Consider the following 22,499-nt stretch of genomic DNA (forward strand, 5'->3'; position numbering starts at 1 on the left):
AGTTTCATTTTGTGTTAGATCTTGCTAATGCCCTTTTTAGTATTTCTTTAAATCCCTCCAGCAAGCCTGCATTTGCCTTCACAAGGGGTGGGGGTCAACAGTGAACATTTGCCTTGCTACCACAAAGATATCTTCATGGTCCCACTATCGGCCATGGTTTGGTAGATCAAGATTTTAAAATGTGGAAACCTCCAGCACAGGTCACTCTCTTTCATTATATTGATGATGTTATGTTGAAAAGCAACTCTCTTGGAGAATTGGAAACTGCCACTAAGACTATCCCCTCTGCTGTTGTTGGTAAAGTGAAAAATCACCCCACTCTACATACTCCTGACTTCACTTTCCTGACCTGCCACAGGGAAGAACTGTGTCCTGTTTTGTAAGTCCCAAATTAAACTCATGGGTAACTTTATGCCCAGCATGTTCTTTGGTCTTGGGGCTAATTTGGGTTGGAACAGATATTAATAAGTATAAATTTTATGTTGTTCTGTCTTGAAAAAGTGCAAAAATATAGTGAAACTTATATTGCACACCACTGAACCAAAAAATAAAAAAATGATCATCTGGGAGGTGCTACCCAATCCCACTCCTGAGAGAGCTTTATACCACACACCCTCCTCTTTGAGAATGGAGGTTAGGTGGAGGAAGGGAGATACTTGCTCATTATAAGAAACTTATAAATAAAAATATAAAGATAACAGCAAAATAAACAAAACTCACCCCAAATCTCACCACCCGGAAAATGACATCATGAACTTAATTCCATGCTTTTCTCATACATGTGTACTCCAGGATAGATGGCAATCAAATTACATTCCCATATTATTTAGAACTCCATGTTAGATTACCACATATAGAAGCAAAATTATAACATCTGCATGTGCTTGGGAAAAGAAGATTCGCAAAAAAATCGAAACACAGCCTTATGTTTCTTCAATGGAATATCACCCGGTTTTCTGACTAAACTAAGAAATTCTAATTAGAGGAAATAAATTGGTATTTGCATCTGTTGATGCAAATTCAGAGTACTCAAATTCATACCTATCCATAGACATATACTGCATTCTCAAAAACTTTTGCAAAATCCTTGGGATTCAGCTAGAAATTAGGCCTGATTGGGGCCAGCTTGATATGGAGCCAAACACTGTTTTTGGGGGTACATCACTAACTTTGAGTAGGCATTAGAATTTTCTGGCAAGTTTTTGAAACAATCAGTTTCCTGAACTCATCCCTCAGAGAATCTGATTCAGCATGTCTGTGGTAGAGTTTAGAAATATGCTTGTTTTACAAGCTGCCATAGTAACTAATTCACTGGCTCTCAGACCTCACTTTGAGAATCACTGCTATAATGCCACCTGGGTCCATTTCTCCATGCCCTCCCTCAAAAGGGTAAATGATGTGCAAATATTCCTTCCTCTGAGATTCAGCATGTATTGCTCATTTAATTTAACCACCTTCCAGGTTTTCCATTTATTTAGAGGGTCTTGATCATTTCATTAAGTAGAGGCATATAATAGAAATGACAGAGAGAATATTACAAATCAGGCATTACCCTTTTTATGGGAAAATAACATCCTATTAATTCTTAGTGGATTATATCCCCTTTATTATATGAACACATATCATAAAGAAATGGTAAAAATTACATCTTCAGTCCAAACTTAAAACCTAAAACCACAATATGATAAAAGATAACAGAAACTTTGATTTCTAATACATCCTCCCTTAAGGTGTTCTTACTGTAACTGCCAGACTCATCACTGCCACTTTGCATATTCAACTTTTCTTTAAACTCCATATTCTTTGCTAAATGAAACATGCCTGATAGTAATCAGGCTTCTCCTGCTTAAGCCCAAATCAATAAGAGTCCACTGTTTTCAAATGAAGGCTCTCATTCATCACTCTATATCACACATCCTTATTTAAACAATTAACTAGCAACATTAACTCTAACCTATGGACCCCATTCTCAGTCCCTTGATCTATAGTATCAATTGCTACAAATAGGCCCCCACAGTGATAAGGATATTAGATTTGGTTTAATAACTCACTGGGGACTTTATGAAAGCAAGAAACATAAAGCCATGTGAAAACAACTGCTTTCAATTATAAAATGCATATAAATTAATACATAAACATTCTATAGTGTACATTTCTAACACACTGATGGGATCAGCTAAAATAAAATCATCCTCTGAGTGGAATTCACAAAACATAGAATTGTGTCAGTGTGTTTGACTGAGTTACAGTTGCAATATATGACTCAAAAAGAATGTTCAAAGGCCTGCCAAGTTGGGGCAAAGCTGGCTACATCCCAAAGCTAAGTAGAATTGAGTTACTCATTACTCAAATACTGATTTCTGCAGTTCAAGCCTTGGCAGTTTCCTCAGTCTAACTGAAAAAGTAGGCACTGTGAACCCACTAGGGGATGTTAGGAGGGTGGGAGTTTGTAGACTAGAGAGAGGCTGTGTGGTCTTTCTCTGCAACTCATTTGTTAAATCACTCTTTCAGTCAGTCAAGAGAGGCCTTCTAAAGACCCAAGTTATCCATCTTGGCTACCTTTTGCCCATGTTGGCTGGTACTAGAAATTAGAACTTCAAGTGTCTGCTAGAATCACCATAATGGACCAGCCAAAATTTTTGGCTTTTTCTCCATTAAAGAATTTAACCTCTGTCAGTAAATGAGGATTGACAACTGACTACAAAGAACTTGGTGCTGCTAATTTCGTGTATTTAGAGGTGATTCTTTCAATGATGCAGTTCACAAGGTCCCATATTGCCTCCCTATGCACTTAATTAACAAATGGCATTTGCTGTGGGGAAGTCTCTCTACAGTTTCTATTATCAGCCCAAAGCAATACAGACGCCCTCAAAAAAGAAAAGATGCCCTCAATTATTTGTCCTGCTTGCCAAAACAGTCAAGCCACATCCTAAAATTAAGGGAATCATAGGAAACCATTCTTGTGCCATACCAGAACAGTTGTGTATTCTGTTTTATTGTGACAAGTTTTAAAGCAATGGGAATACAAAGAAAAACTGTTATAAATCTTGAGAGAGGAAGACAAAAACTTTTTCAAGGCATAACTTCAGTTTGAAGTTTAATATAGGCAAGATACTTCTGAGTTTTTTAAATGCTCAAATTATGGACATAAAGGGACCAAATTTTTTGAAAAACAATAGTTTAGCAATGTATTCAGAGTGATTAGTATGTGACTGAAAATAAGTGATTTTCTTCATTTTCAAAAGGGCCAAATAATTCAAAATAATAGAGGAAACCCTCCCACAGGAAAGTAGTTGGTACACATTACCCAGAGACAAAATGGGAATTCACTATTCTATTGAATGTTGGCTCCCCAAGGACTGGTCAGCCAAATCCCTTGTTTATACCAGGAGTCTAAAAAATTATCTAAAAATCTCATAATGTCAAGAATATGAAAGTAAGACCAGGTCACTTATCAAAAAGGATTTTGTCCTCCAAGTGTCAGCAGTAAGTACTATAGGCATACAAATTTATACCACCATAATCAGTTTCAAATTGGAAACTGCACTGGAGCTACATTACAGGATGGTGCCGTATGTATTTGACTTGCAAGATTCTCTTTGCCAATGTTTAAAACACAGAGAGTGAAGGCCCCCTGTTCACACATTTTGAGTAATGGAGAAAGAAGAAATATGGAAAAAGAAAAGGCCTTCCAGCAGCTTTCTGCAGTCTCTGTGTAAGTTGCCTTTGATTGCTGTCATTGGCTTAAAATTACGTGTTGCTCTGTTTACCCTAAGTCTGCCGCTTTATGATGAAGGCTAGATGCTAAAATGACAGAAGAAACAAAACAGAAGGAAAAAAATCTGTTTGAGGTTCAAGCAATTTAAACCTGTCACAATGAAGGAATTCAAAACCCTTAAAAATTACTTTTGATCAAGAAAAACCACTTCAGGAATCAGCATCTTAAGTAAGGAATAGTTCATGCTAGGATATATGTGGAGAACCATTTTTGAATTCCTGAAAGTTTACTAATTTTTCCTTCTAGAAAAACTAGAAAAGAAAAGAATGTTTTAAAAGTAGCCTGGAAACAATAACTCATTTAAATCTAAATGAAGACCAAATCAATATATTTGTAAAATTGATTCCTACCCATGGCATCAAGATCTGGAAAAATTGCATATGACCTTTTATACTGTTTTGGAAAAGACATTAAATAAAAATAAATGTTAGGGAGAAGCTTTCCAGGCAGAAGGAGCATTGGAGGTTTTCTGGGCAATCCGTAGTCCCCCGATCTCACCGTCTCACCTTGCTCTCTGTGGTAGAAGAAAGCCAGTGAGAGCTTTATCAACTGGGCCTGGAGTGTGGCGACCTGGGGAGAGAGGCAAGATGGCAGAGTGGTGAGGAGCAGAATTTCGTCTCTCCCCTAGAGCAGCTGGCAGTTACCCAAGAACTATATGAAACAGCGTTTTCGGGGTCTCCAGTAACCAGTCACACATTGGACTCAAGTTTGGAATTGGAGGAAAAGCTGAGATCGCAGCGAACATTGTAAGTTCCCCGGACCAGGGGTCTGGCGCCCCTCCCCACCCAGACCTCACAGACTGTCTTGCTGCCGGCTTCCTGAAAGGGGGGGGGGAAAGAACCAAAAAACAGCAATCTGCTGAGGGCAAGAAGGGAGGCTCAACCCAGCCTCAACTGCAGAATTAATTAACAAATTAATTAACTAACTTTGGGAGCTGGGGTGCTAAAGCAGGGCTGGGCTCCAAGAAGTGGGGGCACGTAAAAGCGGGCACCCATTCCCAGACTCCAAAAAAGCCATTTTTTTTTCCCTTACATTTTGTCCCTTCTGGCTTCTCACTGATCCCTTATCTCTTTGCATTTCAATAGCCCCTGGCAGGGGTGGAACTGAAGCAGTTGGAGAGTAATTATCAGACAATAGCCCAAAGCATATCTTTAAATGCTCTATTCTGACACTGACAAAACTTCCAGGCTGGGGAAAGACATTTAAAAGAGACTCTTTTTTTTTTTTCCCTTTTTTCTTTTTCTTGATTTCTTTTCTACTTTTTTTTTTTTTTTATCTAAAAGTAATATATGTGGTTATTTTCTATCGGAAAGCCCAGGTTGAGGGACTAGGCTGGGCTTGAGGGGAGACAAGAGTACCCACAGTGTCTTTGAATTCCGTATTCACTACTGAAGGCCTCCAGCCCCATCTTTAATTGGTAACTCAGGCTGACCAAGGAATCTACCTGGAGAGGCCCCAAAGACGAGAGAGGAGAAGGGAATAGTGTCCCTGAGAGACAATTGGAGGTCTGAGGATTGGGAGAGTGGAGGGAGGCCCAGCTCAACTGGCAGTCCTCCTTCTGGGAATTCAGACCCCAGGGGCTGGAATTCAGATTCCAGCTTCAGTCAGCCACGCCCCTGACAGGCTCAGAGTCACCAGGAGAATTAAAGGCTCCATACCTCCTTACACTGGTGGGGGAGCTGCGGGCTGGCCAGCGCCACCTGCTGGACAGGAGAGGAAAAGCACCAATTCTAAAGGCCTCATAGGAGGGTCTCATTCTCAGGAAAACTCCATACCCTCCCAATGAGACCTGGGCCTCACTGGACTGGGAAAATCTGACTAGGGTCGACCATATCCAAGGAGACCCACTCACAAAAAGGTTACATAGAGGCAGAGCAAGAAACAGAAAAAACAAGAGGGGAAAAATTGTGATCAACTAAATAGAACCTAAGTTAGAGGTCTAGAATAAGTTGAACTGAATAACAGAGGCCAGAGAACAAAGCCAACCAACAAGAAAACCACTAGGTAAAAGACAGAAAACAAGCTCCAAAATAAACTAATCAAGAGAATCAGATGCCTAGACAACTTAAGATAACAAGCCATACCAGGAAACACGAAAACATGGACCAGCCAAAGGAACAAACTAATAGCTCAGCTGAGACACAGGAGTGGAGGCAACTAATGCTAAATAAATTTGATGAAATGAAGGAAGATATAGCAAAAGAGCTGAAGGATATAAAGAAGACACTGGCTGACCATAAAGAAGAATTCATAAACTTAAAAAAACAAATGGCAGAACTCATGGGAATGAAGGCCACAATGGAGGAGATGAAAAACACAATGGAGGGACACAACAGTAGATTTGAACAGGCAGAAGAAAGGATCAGTGAACTGGAAGACAGGTCATTCGAATTCATACACACAAAAGAACAGCTGGTGAAAAAAATGGAAAAATATGAGCAGGGTCTTAGGGAGCTGAGTGACAACATGAAACGCACAAATATACGTGTTATGGGTATCCCAGAAGGAGAAGAGAAGGGAAAAGGGGTAGAAAGAGTAATAGAAGATATATTCACTGAAAATTTCCCAACTCTTATAAAAGACAGAAAATTAGAGATTCAAGAAGTACAACGTACCCCAAATAGAATAGATCCCAATAGACCTACTCCAAGACACTTACTGGTCAGATTGTCCAATGTCAAAGACAAAGAGAGGATTCTGAAAGCAGCAAGAGAAAAGCAATCCATCACATACAAGGGAAAGTCAATAAGACTATGTACAGATTTCTCTGCAGAAACCATGGAGGCAAGAAGACAGTGGCATGATATATTTAAGATACTGAAAGAGAAAAACTGCCAACCAAGAATTCTATATCCAGCAAAACTTTCCTTCAAAAATGAGGGAGAGATTAAAACATTTTCAGACAAACAGACACTGACAGAGTTTGTGAATAAGAGACCAGCACTACAAGAAATACTAAAGGGAGTGCTACAGGCTGATAGGAAAAGACAGGAGAGAGAGAGTTGGAGAAGAGTGCAGAAATGAAGATTATCAGGAAAGGTAAAAAGAGAGGAAAAAATAAGATATGACATATAAATTCCAAAAAACAAAATGGTAGTAGAAAGTACTGCCCTTACAGTAATAACACTAAATGTAAATGGATTAAACTCCCCAATAAAAAGACACAGACTGGCAGAATGGATTAAAAAACAGGACCCATCTATATGCTGTCTACAAGAAACTCACTTTAGACACAAGGACAAACATAGACTGAAAGTGAAAGGTTGGAAAAAGATATTTCATGCAAACAACAACCAGAAAAAAGCGGGAGTAGCTATATTAATATCAGACAAGTTAGACTTCAAAAGTGAAACAATTAAAAGAGACAAAGAAGGACACTATATATTAATAAAAGGGTCAATTCATCAAGAAAACATAACAGTCATAAATATTTATGCACCAAACCAGAATGCCCCAAAATTCATGAGGCAAACACTGCGATCACTGAAAGGAGAAATAGATACCTCTACAATAATAGTTGGAGACTTCAATACACCACTCTCATCAATGGATAGAACATCTAGACAGAGGATCACTAAAGAAACAGAGATGTTGAATTGTATGATAAATGAACTAGACTTGACAGACATTTATAGAACAGTACACCCAACAACAGCAGGATACACTTTTTTCTCAAGTGCTCATGGAACATTCTCTAGGATAGACCACATGTTGGGTCACAAAGCAAGTCTCAACAAATTTAAAAATATTGATATTATACAAAACACTTTCTCAGACCACAATGGAATGAAGTTGGAAATAAATAAAAGGCAGAAGGTCATAAAATTCACAAACATATGGAGGCTAAACAACACCCTCTTAGAAAACCAGTGGGTAAAGGAAGAAATTACAAGAGAAATTAGTAAATACCTCGAGGCAAATGACAATGAAAACACAACTTATCAAAACTTATGGGATGCAGCAAAGGCAGTGCTGAGAGGGAAATTTATTGCCCTAAATGCCTATATTAAAAGAGAAGAGAGAGCAAAAATTGAAGAGTTAACTGCTCACCTGGAGGAATTAGAGAAAGAACAGCAAACTAACCCCAAAGCAAGCAGAAGGGAAGAAATAACAAAGATTAGAGCAGAAATAAATGCAATTGAGAACAGGAAAACAATAGAGAGAATCAACAAAACCAGAAGTTGGTTCTTTGAGAAAATCAATAAAATCGATGGACCACTGGCTAGGCTAACAAAAAAAAAGAGAGAGCAGATGCAAATAAATGCAATCAGAAATGGTAAAGGAAATATAACTACCGACCCTGCAGAAATTAAGGAGATAATGAGAAGATACTATGAGCAACTATATGCTAATAAACTAGACAACTTAGATGAAATGGACAACTTCCTAGAAAAGCATAAACAACCAACATTAACTCAAGAAGAAATAGATGACCTCAACAAACCAATCACAAGTAAAGAGATTGAGTCAGTCATCAAAAAGCTCCCAAAAAGGAAAAGCCCAGGACCAGATGGTTTCACATGTGAATTCTACCAAGCATTCAAGAACGAATTAGTACCAATCCTGCTCAATCTCTTCAAAAAAATTGAAGAAGAGGGAAAGCTACCTAACTCTTTCTATGAAGCCAACATCACCCTAATACCAAAACCAGGCAAAGATACTACAAGAAAGGAAAATTATAGACCAATTTCTTTAATGAATATAGATGCAAAAATCCTCAACAAAATACTCGCAAATCGAATCCAGCAGCACATTAAAAGAATTATACACCACGACCAGGTGGGATTTATTCCAGGTATGCAAGGCTGGTTCAACACAAGAAAATCAATTAATGTAATACACCACATCAATAAATCAAAGCAGAAGAACCACATGATCATCTCGATTGATGCAGAAAAGGCATTTGACAAAATTCAACATCCTTTCCTGATGAAAACACTTCAAAGGATAGGAATAGAAGGGAACTTTTTCAACATGATAAAGGCAATATATGAAAAACCCACAGCTAACATCACACTCAATGGGGAGAGACTGAAAGCTTTTCCTCTAAGAACAGGAACAAGACAGGGATGCCCACTATCACCATTGCTATTCAACATTGTGCTGGAAGTTCTAGCTAGAGCAATTAGGCAAGAAAAAGAAATAAAAGGCATCCAAATTGGAGAGGAAGAAGTAAAACTTTCACTATTTGCAGATGACATGATTCTATATGTAGGAAATCCGGAAAAATCTACAGCAAAGCTACTACAACTAGTCAATGAATACAGCAAAGTAGCAGGCTACAAGATCAACACGCAAAAATCTGTAGTGTTCCTATACACAAGTAATGTGCAACAAGAGGAGGAAATCAAGAAAAAAATCCCATTTACAATAGCAACCAAAAGAATCAAGTATTTAGGAATAAACTTAACCAAGGACACAAAAGACCTTTACATCGAAAACTATAAGAAACTGCTAAAAGAAATTGAACAAGACCTGAAAAAATGGAAGAACATACCATGTTCATGGATTGGAAGACTAAATATAGTTAAGATGGCAATTTTACCTAAACTGATTTACAGATTCAATGCAATACCAATTCAAATCCCAACAACTTACTTTACAGAAATAGAAAAACCAATAACTAAATTTATTTGGAAGGGTAAGGTGCCCCGAATAGCCAAAAATGTCTTGAGAAAGACGAATGAAGTGGGAGGTCTCACACTACCTGACTTTGAAGCATATTACAAAGCTACAGTGCTCAAAACAGCATGGTACTGGCATAAGGACAGATATACTGATCAATGGAATCGAATTGAGTGTTCAGAAGTAGACCCTCACATCTATGGACAACTGATCTTTGATAAGGCAGTGAAGCCAAAGCAACTGGGAAAGAGCAGCCTGTTCAATAAATGGTGTTTGGAGAAGTGGATATCCATTTCCAAAAGAATGAAAGAGGATGTCCATCTCACACCTTATTCCAAAATTAACTCAAAGTGGATCAAAGACCTAAACATTAGCACCAAGACCATAAAACTCTTAGAAGAAAATGTAGGACAGTATCTTAGAGATCTTGTGAAAGGAGGTGGTTTCTTAGACCTCACACCCAAGGCACGAGCAACCAAAGAACAAATAGACAAATGGGATCTCCTCAAAATTAAACACTTTTGTACATCAAAGGACTTTGTCAGAAAAGTCAAAAGGCAACCTACACAATGGGAGATGATATTTGGAAACCACATATCAGATAAGGGTTTAATATCCCGAATATATAAAGTAATCCTGCATCTCAATAACAGAGAGACAAACAATCCAATTAAAAAATGGGCAAAAGACATGAACAGACATTTTTCTGAAGAGGAAATACAAATGGCTCAAAAGCATATGAAAAAATGCTCAACTTCACTGGCTATTAAGGAAATGCAAATCAAAACCACAATGAGATATCATCTCACACCTACCAGAATGGCCATTATCCAAAAAACAGAAAATGACAAGTGCTGGAGAGGATGTGGAGAAAGAGGCACACTTATTCATTGTTGGTGGGAATGTAGAATGGTGCAACCACTCTGGAAGACAGTATGGAGGTTCCTCAGGAAGCTAAATATAGATTTGCCATATGACCCAGCTATTCCATTGCTGGGTATATACTCAGAGGAAATGAAACTTAAGACACAGACAGACATTTGTAGACCAATGTTTATTGCAGCATTATTCACAATTGCCAAGAGATGGAAACAGCCCAAATGTCCATCAAAGGACGAGTGGATAAACAAACTGTGGTATATACACATGATGGAATATTATGCAGCTGTAAGACAGAACAAAGACATGGATCATGTAATAATGTGGCTGAACCTTGAGGACATTATGTTGAGTGAAGTTAGCCAGAAACAAAAGGACAGATTCTGTATGGTCTCACTAATATGAACAGATATTAATGAACAAACTTTGGGAGTTAAAAGCTGACAAACAGGCGACCAGGAGATAGAAAGAGGGCAGAGATCAGCCATTTGATGCTGAAGGACTACAGAATGTTTAGGATTGATCGCATAGATCCAGAAATAGATAGCATAATGCTGTGTGATGGTAGCACGGTATTGTAAGTACACTGAACAAAGATGTCTGTGAGTAAAGCTGAAAGAGGTTGGATAGGAGAATGTATGACACCAGAGGTAACGATAGATGATAAAGACTGGGACTGTATAACGTGGCAAAAACTGGAGTGGCCAATGACTGTTACTAAATATACAAATATAAAAATGTTTTTGCATGTGGGAAAGCAAATGAATGTCAACCATGTAGAAATTTGAAAAAGGGATGGTATTCAGGAAAAAACATAATCAAAGCAAACTGGAGTCTATGGTCAACAGTAACATTGTAATATACCTCCATTAAATGTAACAAAGGCAATATGCCATTGCTAAATGTATATGAGAAAGGGATATAGGGGAGTAATATGGGATTCTTGGTAGTGGTGTTATTTGCTGTCCTTAGTAGTATATTGTATTGTATGACACGTTATTTTTCTTTTTAACATTTTTTCTTATTGCTAAAAAAAAAAAAAAAAAAAAAACAATTTTTCTTGTAGTAATCAATATGTTCAAATGTTGATTGTAGTGATAAATGTACAACTTTATGATGATACCATGAACAACTGATTGTACACTGTGGATAAATGTATGGTATGTGAATATAAGTCTATAAAATTGTAGGAAAATATATATATAGGAGTAAAAGTGTTGGAGAAAACATGGTGAGAGCAATGATGCCTCACCAATATGGACTAACTACAATGTGTAAACTCAGAATTGAATCTTAGAACATAGCCTAACGTGGACACAATAATTGTAATAGTACCTAGATTGTAAGCTCTTACAGCAGTTAACTCTATCCCTGAATTGTAAGGCCTATCTCTAAACTTTGAGATGCTGATCCCCTAGCGTATGTTGTCACAAACATTGAGACTGGTGGTTTGATGTGCTGAGCCCTTGAGCATGGGACCTTGCCCTTATGAAGCTCATTACCACAAAGGAGAGTCTAAAGTTGTATGTAATGGTGCCTAAGAGTCTCCCCCTGAGTACCTCTTTGTTGCTCAGATGTGGCCCTCTCTCTCTCTAACTGAGCCATCTCGACAGGTGAACTCGCTGCCCTCCCCTCTACGTGGGACCCAACTCCCAGGGGTGTAAATCTCCCTGGCAACGCAGAGTATGACTCCCGGGGATGAATGTAGACCCGGCATCGTGGGACTGAGAGTATCTTCTTGACCAAAAGGGGGATGCAAAATGAGACAAAATGGTTTCAGTGGCTGAGAGATTCCAAATGAAGTCGAGAGGTCACTCTGGTGGACATTCTTATGCACTATATAGATAACACCTCTTAGGCTTTAATGTATTGGAATAGCTAGAAGTAAATACCTGACACTACCAAACTCCAACCCAGCAGCCTGGACTCCTGAAGACAATTATATAATAATGTAGATTACAAGGGGTGACAGTGTGATTTTGAAGACCTTGTGGATCACACCCCCTTTATCTAGTGTATGGATGAGTGGAGGAATGGGGATAAAAACTAAAGGACAAATGGGGTGGGATGGGGGGATGATTTGGGTGTTTTTTTTTCACTTTTATTTTTTATTCTTGTTCTGGTTCTTTCTGATGTAAGGAAAATGTTCAGAGATAGATTGTGGTGATGAACGCATAACTATGTTATCATACTGTGGACAGTGGATTGCATATCATGGATGATTGTATGATGTGTGAATGTATTTCAATAAAACTGAATTTAAAAAAAAAAACTCCTTTAAAAAATTTAAAAGGCAAACTGGAAAAAATGTTCATTAGCTATAAAAAGAGTTCAGAATGAGGAAGAAAAATTTCATAGGAAAATGAGCAAAAGACTTTAATATAGAATTCCCCAAAGAAATTGTCACTAAATGTATGAAAAATTCTCAACTTTGCAATTAAAAGTTAAAATGGAGTAAAAAAAAAAAAATAAAAAATAAATGTTAATGCTATTCTATTGTTTCAGTTTGCCAACAATAATAGGAATAAGGGTTTCTAATACATATATCCTTTTGTATCTAAAAGGGATTTTTATTTCATATTAATATATTTCATACCAATAACTTCACCATCAGAAAGCACTTGAATTTGGTAAACTACTACCTTTTTCTATTTCCCTTGTTCCACAACTCTTCTAGGGACCTAGCAGTGAACAAAACAGAGTCCCAGGTCTTAAGGAGTTCATATTCTAGAAAAGGGGGAAAATGATAAAAAATTAAAAAGGAAAATAAACTCTTTATTGTCAGGTTATATTAAGTACTATGAAAAATAAAATGAGTGAATTAAAAGAGAGAGATTTGAAGTGGAGTAGGCAACATTACTAAGGACAACCAAATGACATTTATACTGAATGGATCCTCCCATGGAAAGATCTGGTAGAAATGCATGCCAAGCAATGGGAACAGCAAATGCAATAGCTCTGAGGCAAGCATAAGCTTGATATTTTTTTTTTTTTTTGGTATTGAATTTTATTTATTTATTTATTTATTTATTTTTAAATTTATTTAAAAACTTTATATACAAGCTAGGATGATCTGTTGTAATCAAATGATTTGGCTATTTTTTTTTTACAAAACAAATCGTACATTTGATTGTTCACAGTACCATTACATAGTTGTACATTCATCACCTAAATCAATCCCTGACACCTTCATTAGCACACACACAAAAATAACAAGAATAATAATTAAAGTGAAAAAGAGCAATTGAAGTAAAAAAGAACACTGGGTACCTTTGTCTGTTTGTTTCCTTCTCCTATTTTTCTACTCATCCATCCATAAACTAGACAAAGTGGAGTGTGGTCCTTATGGCTTTCCCAATCCCATTGTCACCCCTCATAAGCTACATTTTTATAAAATTGTCTTCGAGATTCATGGGTTCTGGGTTGTAGTTTGATAGTTTCAGGTATCCACCACCAGCTACCCCAATTCTTTAGAACCTAAAAAGGGTTGTCTAAAGTGTGCGTAAGAGTGCCCACAAGAGTGACCTCTCGGCTCCTTTTGGAATCTCTCGGCTCCTTTTGGAATTTCTCTGCCACTGAAGCTTATTTCATTTCCTTTCACATCTCCCTTTTGGTCAAGAAGATGTTCTCCATCCCACGATGCCAGGTCTACATTCCTCTCCGGGAGTCATATTCCACGTTGCCAGGGAGATTCACTCCCCTGGGTGTCTGATCCCACGTAGGGGGGAGGGCAGTGATTTCACCTGCCAAGTTGGCTTAGCTAGAGAGAGAGGGCCACATATGAGCAACAAAGAGGCATTCAGGAGGAGGCTCTTAGGCACAATTATAGGGAGGCCTAGCCTCTCCTTTGCAGCAACTGTCTTCCCAAGGGTAAAACCTATGGTAGAGGGCTCAACCCATCAAACCACCAGTCCCCTATGTCTGTGGTCATGTTAGCAACCATGGAGGTGGGGTAGGCCAATACCCCTGCGTTCTCCACAGGCTCCTCAAGGGGGCACTACATATTGTTTTCCTTGTTTTCCTTTTTTTTTTTTTAACTTTCCTTTCTTTTTTAAATCAACTGTATGAAAAAAAAAATTAAAAAAAAAAAAACATACAATAAAAGAACATTTCAAAGAGACCATAACAAGGGAGTAAGAAAAAGACAACTAACCTAAGATAACTGCTTAACTTCCAACCTGTTCCTACTTTACCCCAAGAAAGTTACCTAATATAGCAACATTTCTGTGAACTTGTTCCTACTATATCCATCAGAAATTAACAGACCATAGTCATTCCTGGGCATCCCCAGAATGTTAAATAGCTTATCTGTTCTTCTTGGATTATTGCTCCCCCTTCCTTAATTGCTCTCTATTGCTAGTTCCCCTACATTCTACATTATAAACCATTTGTTTTACATTTTTCAAAGTTCACATTAGTGGTAGCATATAATATTTCTCTTTTTTTGCCTGGCTTATTTCGCTCAGCATTATGTCTTCAAGGTTCATCCATGTTGTCATATGTTTCACGAGATCGTTCCTTCTTACTGCCATATAGTATTCCATCGTGTGTATATACCACATTTTATTTATCCACTCATCTGTTGAAGGACATTTGGGTTGTTTCCATCTCTTGGCAATTGTGAATAATGCTGCTATGAACATTGGCATGCAGATATCTGTTCGTGTCACTGCTTTCCGATCTTCCGGGTATATACCGAGAAGTGCAATCGCTGGATCGAATGGTAACTCTATATCTAGTTTTCTAAGGAACTGCCAGACTGACTTCCAGAGTGGCTGAACCATTATACAGTCCCACCAACAATGAATGAGAGTTCCAATTTCTCCACATCCCCTCCAGCATTTGTAGTTTCCTGTTTGTTTCATGGCAGCCATTCTAATCGGTGTGAGATGGCATCTCATTGTGGTCTTAATTTACATCTCTCTAATAGCTAGTGAAGCTGAACATTTTTTCATGTGTTTCTTGGCCATTTGTATTTCCTCTTCAGAGAACTGTCTTTTCATATCTTTTGCCCATTTTATAATTGGGCTGTCTGTACTATTGTCATTGAGTTCTAGGATTTCTTTGTATATGCAAGATATCAGTCTTTGTCAGATACATGGTTTCCAAAAATTTTTTCCCATTGAGTTGGCTGCCTCTTTACCTTTTTGAGAAATTCCTTTGAGGTGTAGAAACTTCTAAGCTTGAGGAGTTCCCATTTATCTATTTTCTCTTTTGTTGCTTGTGCTTTGGGTGTAAAGTCTAGGAAGTGTCCGCCTAATACAAGGTCTTGAAGATGCTTTCCTACATAATCTTCTAGGAGTTTTATGGTACTTTCTTTTATATTGAGATCTTTCGTCAATTTTGAGTTAATTTTTGTGTAGGGGGTGAGGTAGGGGTCCTCTTTCATTCTTTTGGATATGGATATCCAACTCTCCCAGCCCCATTTGTTGAAAAGACCATTATGACTCAGTTCAGTGACTTTGGGGGCCTTATCAAAGATCAGTCGGCCATAGATCTGAGGGTCTATCTCCGAATTCTCAATTCGATTCCATTGATCTATATGTCTATCTTTGTGCCAGTACCATGCTGTTTTGGCAACTGTGGCTTTATAATAAGCTTCAAAGTCAGGGAGTGGAAGTCCTCCCACTTCGTTTTTCTTTTTTAGAGTGTCTTTAGCAATTCGAGGCATCTTCCCTTTCCAAATAAATTTGATAACTAGCTTTTCCAAGTCTGCAAAGTAGGTTGTTGGAATTTTGATTGGGATTGCATTGAATCTGTAGATGAGTTTGGGTAGAATTGACATCTTAATGACATTTAGCCTTCCTATCCATGAAGATGGAATATTTTTCCAACTTTTAAGGTCCCCTTCTATTTCTTTTAGTAGAGTTATGTAGTTTTCTTTGTATAGGTCTTTCACATCTTTGGTTAAGTTTATTCCTAGGTACTTATTTTTTTTAGTTGCTATTGAAAATGGTATCTTTTTCTTGAGTGTCTCTTCAGTTTGTTCATTTCTAGCATATAGAAACATTACTGACTTATGTGCATTAATCTTGTATCCCGCTACTTTGCTAAATTTGTTTATTAGCTCTAGTAGCTGTATCGTCGATTTCTCAGGGTTTTGTAGATATAAGATCATATCATCTGCAAACAATGACAGTTTTACTTCTTCTTTTCCAATTTGGATGCCTTTTATTTCTTTGTCTTGCCGGATTGCCCTGGCTAGCACTTCCAGCACAATGTTGAATAACAGTGGTGACAGCGGGCATCCTTGTCTTGTTCCTGATCTTAGAGGGAAGGCTTTCAGTCTCTCACCATTGAGTACTATGCTGGCTGTGGGGTTTTCATATATGCTCTTTATCATATTGAGGAAGTTTCCTTCAATTCCTACCTTTTGAAGTGTTTTTATCAAAAACGGATGTTGGATTTTGTCAAATGCTTTTTCAGCATCTATTGAGATGATCATTTGATTTTTCCCTTTCGAATTGTTAATGTGTTGTAATACACTGATTGATTTTCTTATGTTGAACCATCCTTGCATGCCTGGAATGAACCCCACTTGGTCATGGTGTATGATTTTTTTAATGTGTCTTTGGATTCGATTTGCAAGTATTTTGTTGAGGATTTTTGCATCTATATTCATTAGGGAGATTAGCCGGTAGTTTTCCTTTTTTGTAGCATCTTTACCTGGTTTTGGTATTAGATTGGTGTTAGCTTCATAAAATGAGTTAGGTAGTGTCCCATTTTCTTCAATGCTTTGAAAGAGTTTGAGTAAGATTGCTGTCAGTTCTTTCTGGAAAGTTTGGTAGAATACCCCTGTGAAGCCATCTGGCCCTGGGCATTTATTTGTGGGAAGCTTTTTGTTGACTGATTAGATCTCTTTGCTTGTGATGGGTTGGCTGAGGTCTTCTATTTCTTCTCTGGTCAGTCTAGGTTGTTCATATGTTTCCAGGAAATTGTCCATTTCCTCTACATTATCCAGTTTGTTGCCATACAGTTGTTCATAGTATGCTCTTATAATTTTTTTAATTTCTTCAGGATCTGCAGTTATGTCACCTTTTTCATTCATTATTTTGTTTATATGGGTCTTCTCTCTTTTTGATTTTGTCAGTCTAGCTAGGGGCTTGTCAATCTTGTTGATCTTCTCAAAGAACCAACTTTTGGTGGTATTTATCCTCTCTATTGTTTTTTTGTTCTCTATGTCATTTATTTCTGCTTTAATCCTTGTTATTTCTTTTCTTCTACTTGGTTTAGGATTGGTTTGCTGTTCATTTTCTAGCTTCTTCAGTTGATCCATTAGTTCTTTGATTTTGGCTCTTTCTTCCTTTTTAATATATGCATTTAGTGCTATAAATTTCCCCCTTAGCACTGCTTTTGCTGCATCCCATAGGTTTTGGTATGTTGTGTTCTCATTTTCATTCGTCTCTATATATTTAGCAATTTCTCTTGCTATTTCTTCCTTAACCCACTGATTGTTTAGGAGTGTGTTGTTTAACCTCCAGGTATTTGTGAATTTTCTAAGTCTCTGATGGTTATTGACTTCTAATTGTATTCCATTGTGGTCAGAGAATGTGCTTTGAATAATTTCAATCTTTTTAAATTTATTGAGGCTTGTTTTATGTCCCAGCATATGATCTATTCTGGAGAAAGTTCCGTGAGCACTAGAAAAGTATGTGTATCCCGGTGATTTGGGATGTAATGTCCTGTATATGTCTGTTAAATCTAATTCATTTATCAGATTGTTTAGGTTTTCAATTTCCTTACTGGTCTTCTGTCTGGTTGATCTATCTATAGGAGAGAGTGATGTGTTGAAGTCTCCCACAATTATTGTGGAAACATCAATTGCTTCCTTTAGTTTTGCCAGTGTTTCTCTCATGTAATTTGTGGCACCTTGATTGGGTGCATAGACATTTACGATTGTTATTTCTTCTTGTTGAATTGCCCCTTTTATTTGTATGTAGTGGCCTTCTTTGTCTCTCAAAACATCCCTGCATTTAAAGTTTATTTCATCTGAGATTAATATTGCTACACCTGCTTTCTTTGGCTGTAGTTTGCATGAAATATTTTTTTCCATCTTTTCACTTTCAATTTCTTTGTGTCCCTGTGTCTAAGATGAGTCTCTTGTATGCAACATATTGATGGTTCATTTTTTTTGATCCATTCTGCGAATCTATATCTTTTAATTGGGGAGTTTAATCCATTTACATTCAATGTTATAACTGTGAAGGCATTTCTTGAATCAGCCATCTTATCCTTTGGTTTATGTTTGTCATATTTTTCCCCTCTCTCTATTAATATCCTTTATTGTACCCATACCGAATCTCTTTAGTACTGAACCTTTCTCCAAGTCTCTCTGTCCTTTCTTTGTTTCTCTGTCTGTAGGGCTCCCTTTAGTATCTCCAGTAGGGCAGGTCTCTTGTTAGCAAATTCTCTCAACATTTGTTTGTCTGTGAAAAATTTAAGCTCTCCCTCAAATTTGAAGGAGAGCTTTGCTGGATAAAGTATTCTTGGTTGGAAATTTTTCTCACTCAGAATTTTAAATATATCGTGCCACTGCCTTCTCGCCTCCATGGTGGCTGCTGAGTAGTCACTACTTAGTCTTATGCTGTTTCCTTTGTATGTGGTGAATTGCTTTTCTCTTGCTGCTTTCAGAACTTGCTCCTTCTCTTCCGTGTTTGACAGTGTGATCAGAATATGTCTCGGAGTGGGTTTATTTGGATTTATTCTATTTGGAGTTCACTGAGCATTTATGATTTGCGTATTTATGGTGTTTAGAAGATTTGGGAAGTTTTCCCCAACAATTTCTTTGAATACTCTTCCTAGACCTTTACCCTTTTCTTCCCCTTCTGGAACACCAATGAGTCTTATATTTGGACGTTTTATATTATCTATCATATCCCTGACGTCCATTTTGATTTTTTCATTTTTTTCCCCATTCTTTCTTTTATGCTTTCATTTTCCATTTTGTCATCTTCCAGGTCACTGATTCGTTGTTCAACTTCCTTTAGTCTTGTACTATGAGTGTCCAGAATCTTTTTAATTTGGTCAACAGTTTCTTTAATTTCCATAAGATCATCTATGTTTTTATTTAGTCTTGCAATGTCTTCTTTATGCTCTTCTAGGGTCTTCTTGATATCCTTTGTATCCCGTACTATGGTCTCATTGTTCATCTTTAGTTCTTTGAGTAGCTGCTCTAGGTGCTGTGTCTTCTGATCTTTTGATTTGGGTGCTTGGGCTTGGGTTATCCATATCGTCTGGTTTTTTCATATGCTTTAGAATTTTCTGTTGTTTTTGGCCTCTTGGCATTTGCTGAACTTGATAGGGTTCTTTTAGGATTTGTAGACCAATTGAAGTCCTTATCTGTAATTTATCAGATCTACAGCTTCGTGGAGTACACTTTCTCTAACTAACCAGCAGGTGGCGTCCACGAGCCACCTGTTCTCCACAAGCCAGTTCTCCCCTGCTTAGCCTTTGTGGTGAGTGGGGGAGTGAGCCTTGTGGAGTCCAATTGGTGTACCAAGCTTGCGTGTGTAGTTGGTGTTGCCCGCCCTGTATATGGGGCATGTTTCTGGGCAGTCAGGGAGGGGGGGGTGGCTCTAACAATCAAATCTCCCTGGTGATCCTGGAGTTTTAAAGCTGCTGCAATAGTGTAATCCTTCAGTTCAGTCCTGCCACAGTTTGTCTCTGCCACTGACCCACAAGTCCTTGGTATTGGCATATGGCTCCTGAGACTTGCAAGTGGGCCCCTCTTCCAGGCTGTGCACCCCCTGGTCCTCTGTTGAGGGATGACTGTGCTATGACACAGGTGAGTGCCGTCCCCCCAGGGCGGTTCTGGGCTGCTGGGCTGTGTAGGGAGGTGCCCAGTCTGCTGAAATGATGGCTGAATGGGGCTTTGTTAATTCACACTGCTCCACCTTCCCAACTCTGGGACAATCAGCTGAGGTTGCAGGGAAGGCTAATGTCCACGCCCAGTTTTGTGGTGTGTGCCTGTTATTTGAAGCACTTCTGTCACACTGGGTTGTCTGGGGCAGCTCTGGGCTATGGGGCTGGCGATGGGCAGGAGTGTTTCCTGTCCACCAGGATGATGGCTGTGAGCGGACACCCCCCTTTTCTTGGGAAGTTGTGGTGTTTAGGGAATTTTCTCAGCCACTGGATTATTGCCTTTTGTCTCAGAGCTCTCTTAGTTCTGCTCTTGTCTTGACCTGCCGAAATTGCAAGTCTTTGAAGCTTTCTGTATTGGGCTTCTTAGAGTAATTGTTTTAGAAAAAGAAAAAAGGATTAAAAAAAAAAAAAGGGCCCTCCTCAGAGATCTAATGGGTTATTGAAATGCTAAGAGACAAAGCAATTAGGGCCATTAAGGAAAGGTCCACAGGGCAGAGAGATCAGCTTTTCTTCGGGATTTGCATATGAGCCTCAGGTCCTGAGCTCTGCCCTTCCCCTTTCTATGTTCACCAGAACTCCAAAAATCCTCCGCTTTTATTTTGGAGTTTTTCGTGTTGTTTTTTTCTATGCCTGTCTCCTCTCTGCTGGGCTGGCTGCTCTCAGATTCTCTGGTGTCTGGTCTCAGTCTATCTATGGTTGGAGTTTGGATCAGTAGAATGAGTTTCCGATAAGGGCTGCCACTGCAGTTCTCCCTTCTCCTTCCCGGAGCTGACAGCCCCTCCTCCCATGGGACTGAGCCTGGCAGGGAGGGGTGCGGGTCCCCTGGCCACAAAAACTTACAGATTTCGCTGATCTCAGCAGTTCCACGTTTTCATGAGTGTTGTATGAAGTATGCCCAAAGTCAGATTGCTCTGTGGTGTCCAGTCCACGCAGTTCCTGGCTTTCTACCTACTTTCCTGGAGGAGTAACTAAAACATACAGCTCACCAGTCCGCCATCTTGCCCCGCCTCCTCAAGCTTGATATTTTAAAGGGACAGAAAGAATATAACATACGGAATAAAATGAACAAGGAGAGCATTATGAGATACAGTCAACAGGCAATCAAAGGCCAGATCATAAACGGCCTGATAGGCTTGTTTCATGTGTATCAAATGAAGCCAACTTCACTACTTGGTCATTACTGACAACCTGGAATTTTTAACCGAGGTACTGGACATGAGGGAGTCCATTCTCCCACAAGTTGGCTTGATGTAAAATTTGTACAGTATTGGATCCAAACAAATAGAATGAATCAGATTCTCTCTCCTAGGGAGGTATACTCAGGAACACAGACAGTATGAGTCACTGAGGCATGCATGTATTAAGGATGACATTGAGCTATTTTTTCTGATTCTCCAGGAAGTCCATTCTCAGAACTGTTGAAGTCTAGGGTGACTACATGTTTGCCAAAATGGTTCCTCATGCTACATCAATTTTCTGTGTAACTTAACAATAAATGGTTTAGTAGTCTTCCAACTTTTGTTTTGTGTGTGCGTGTGCGCACTTTTTTATGTGCTTGAATTAGGGTAAAATTATTGGCTCAGAGGAAGGATTGTGGGAAGATGGTGGAGTAGGGAGTTCCAAGAATCAGTCCCTCAACCAGAACAACTATAAAGCAGGCATGAACTGTCTGAATCAACCATTTTGAAAAGGTGGAGCATCCAGGAAAAAGTAAAATGAAGAGGCTGGTAAATCCTGGTAAATACCAGTAAACTGTACTCCCTGAGCAGTAGCTATCATCACACATCCCCCTGACTCAGGGCAGGCAGAAGTGAGGTACTCAACCCAGCAACTGGTGCTGTTTGCTGTTGCCTGGGTGGGATATGATGTTGTTCCCCAATATCTGGGCATGTGCAGTCTGATAGCTTATCACTGCTTTTTTTTAAATGCAGTTTTACTGAGATCTATTTACACACCATACAAGTCATCGAAGTATACAATCACTGGCTCATAGTATCATCACATCCCCATGATCAAATTTAGAACATTTTCATTATTCCAGAAAAGAAATAAAAATAAAAAATAAAATCTAAATCCTACCATACAGCTAATGCCACCCTCCCATTATTGACCCATATTATTGGTGTGGTAGATTTGCCATTTTTTAATTCAATTTTATTGAGATAAATTCACATACCATATAATTATCCATGGTGTACAATTGTTCACACTACCATTATATAGTTGTGCATTCATCACCACAATCAATTTTTGAACATTTTCATTATGCACAAAAAAGAATAAGAACAAAAGTCAAAGTGAAAAAGAACACCGAAAACATCCCATACCCCCCATCCCTCCATATTATCCATTTACT

The 22,499-nt window shown here is 38.5% G+C and overlaps 1 long non-coding RNA gene across 1 annotated transcript in view; it reads right to left on the reverse strand.

Moving 5' to 3' along the window:
* Nucleotides 1-953: 953 nt before the first annotated feature.
* The window catches only part of LOC119523344, a 189,832-nt gene continuing 168,286 nt past the window's right edge, over nucleotides 954-22,499 (reverse strand). Inside the window, exon 4 of the long non-coding RNA XR_005214609.1 lies at nucleotides 954-4,348. This is a non-coding gene — a long non-coding RNA (uncharacterized LOC119523344). The remainder of the gene's footprint in view (nucleotides 4,349-22,499) is intronic.

The sequence above is a fragment of the Choloepus didactylus genome, chromosome X (assembly GCF_015220235.1).
Source record: "Choloepus didactylus isolate mChoDid1 chromosome X, mChoDid1.pri, whole genome shotgun sequence".
NCBI classification, from domain to species: Eukaryota; Metazoa; Chordata; class Mammalia; order Pilosa; family Megalonychidae; genus Choloepus; species Choloepus didactylus.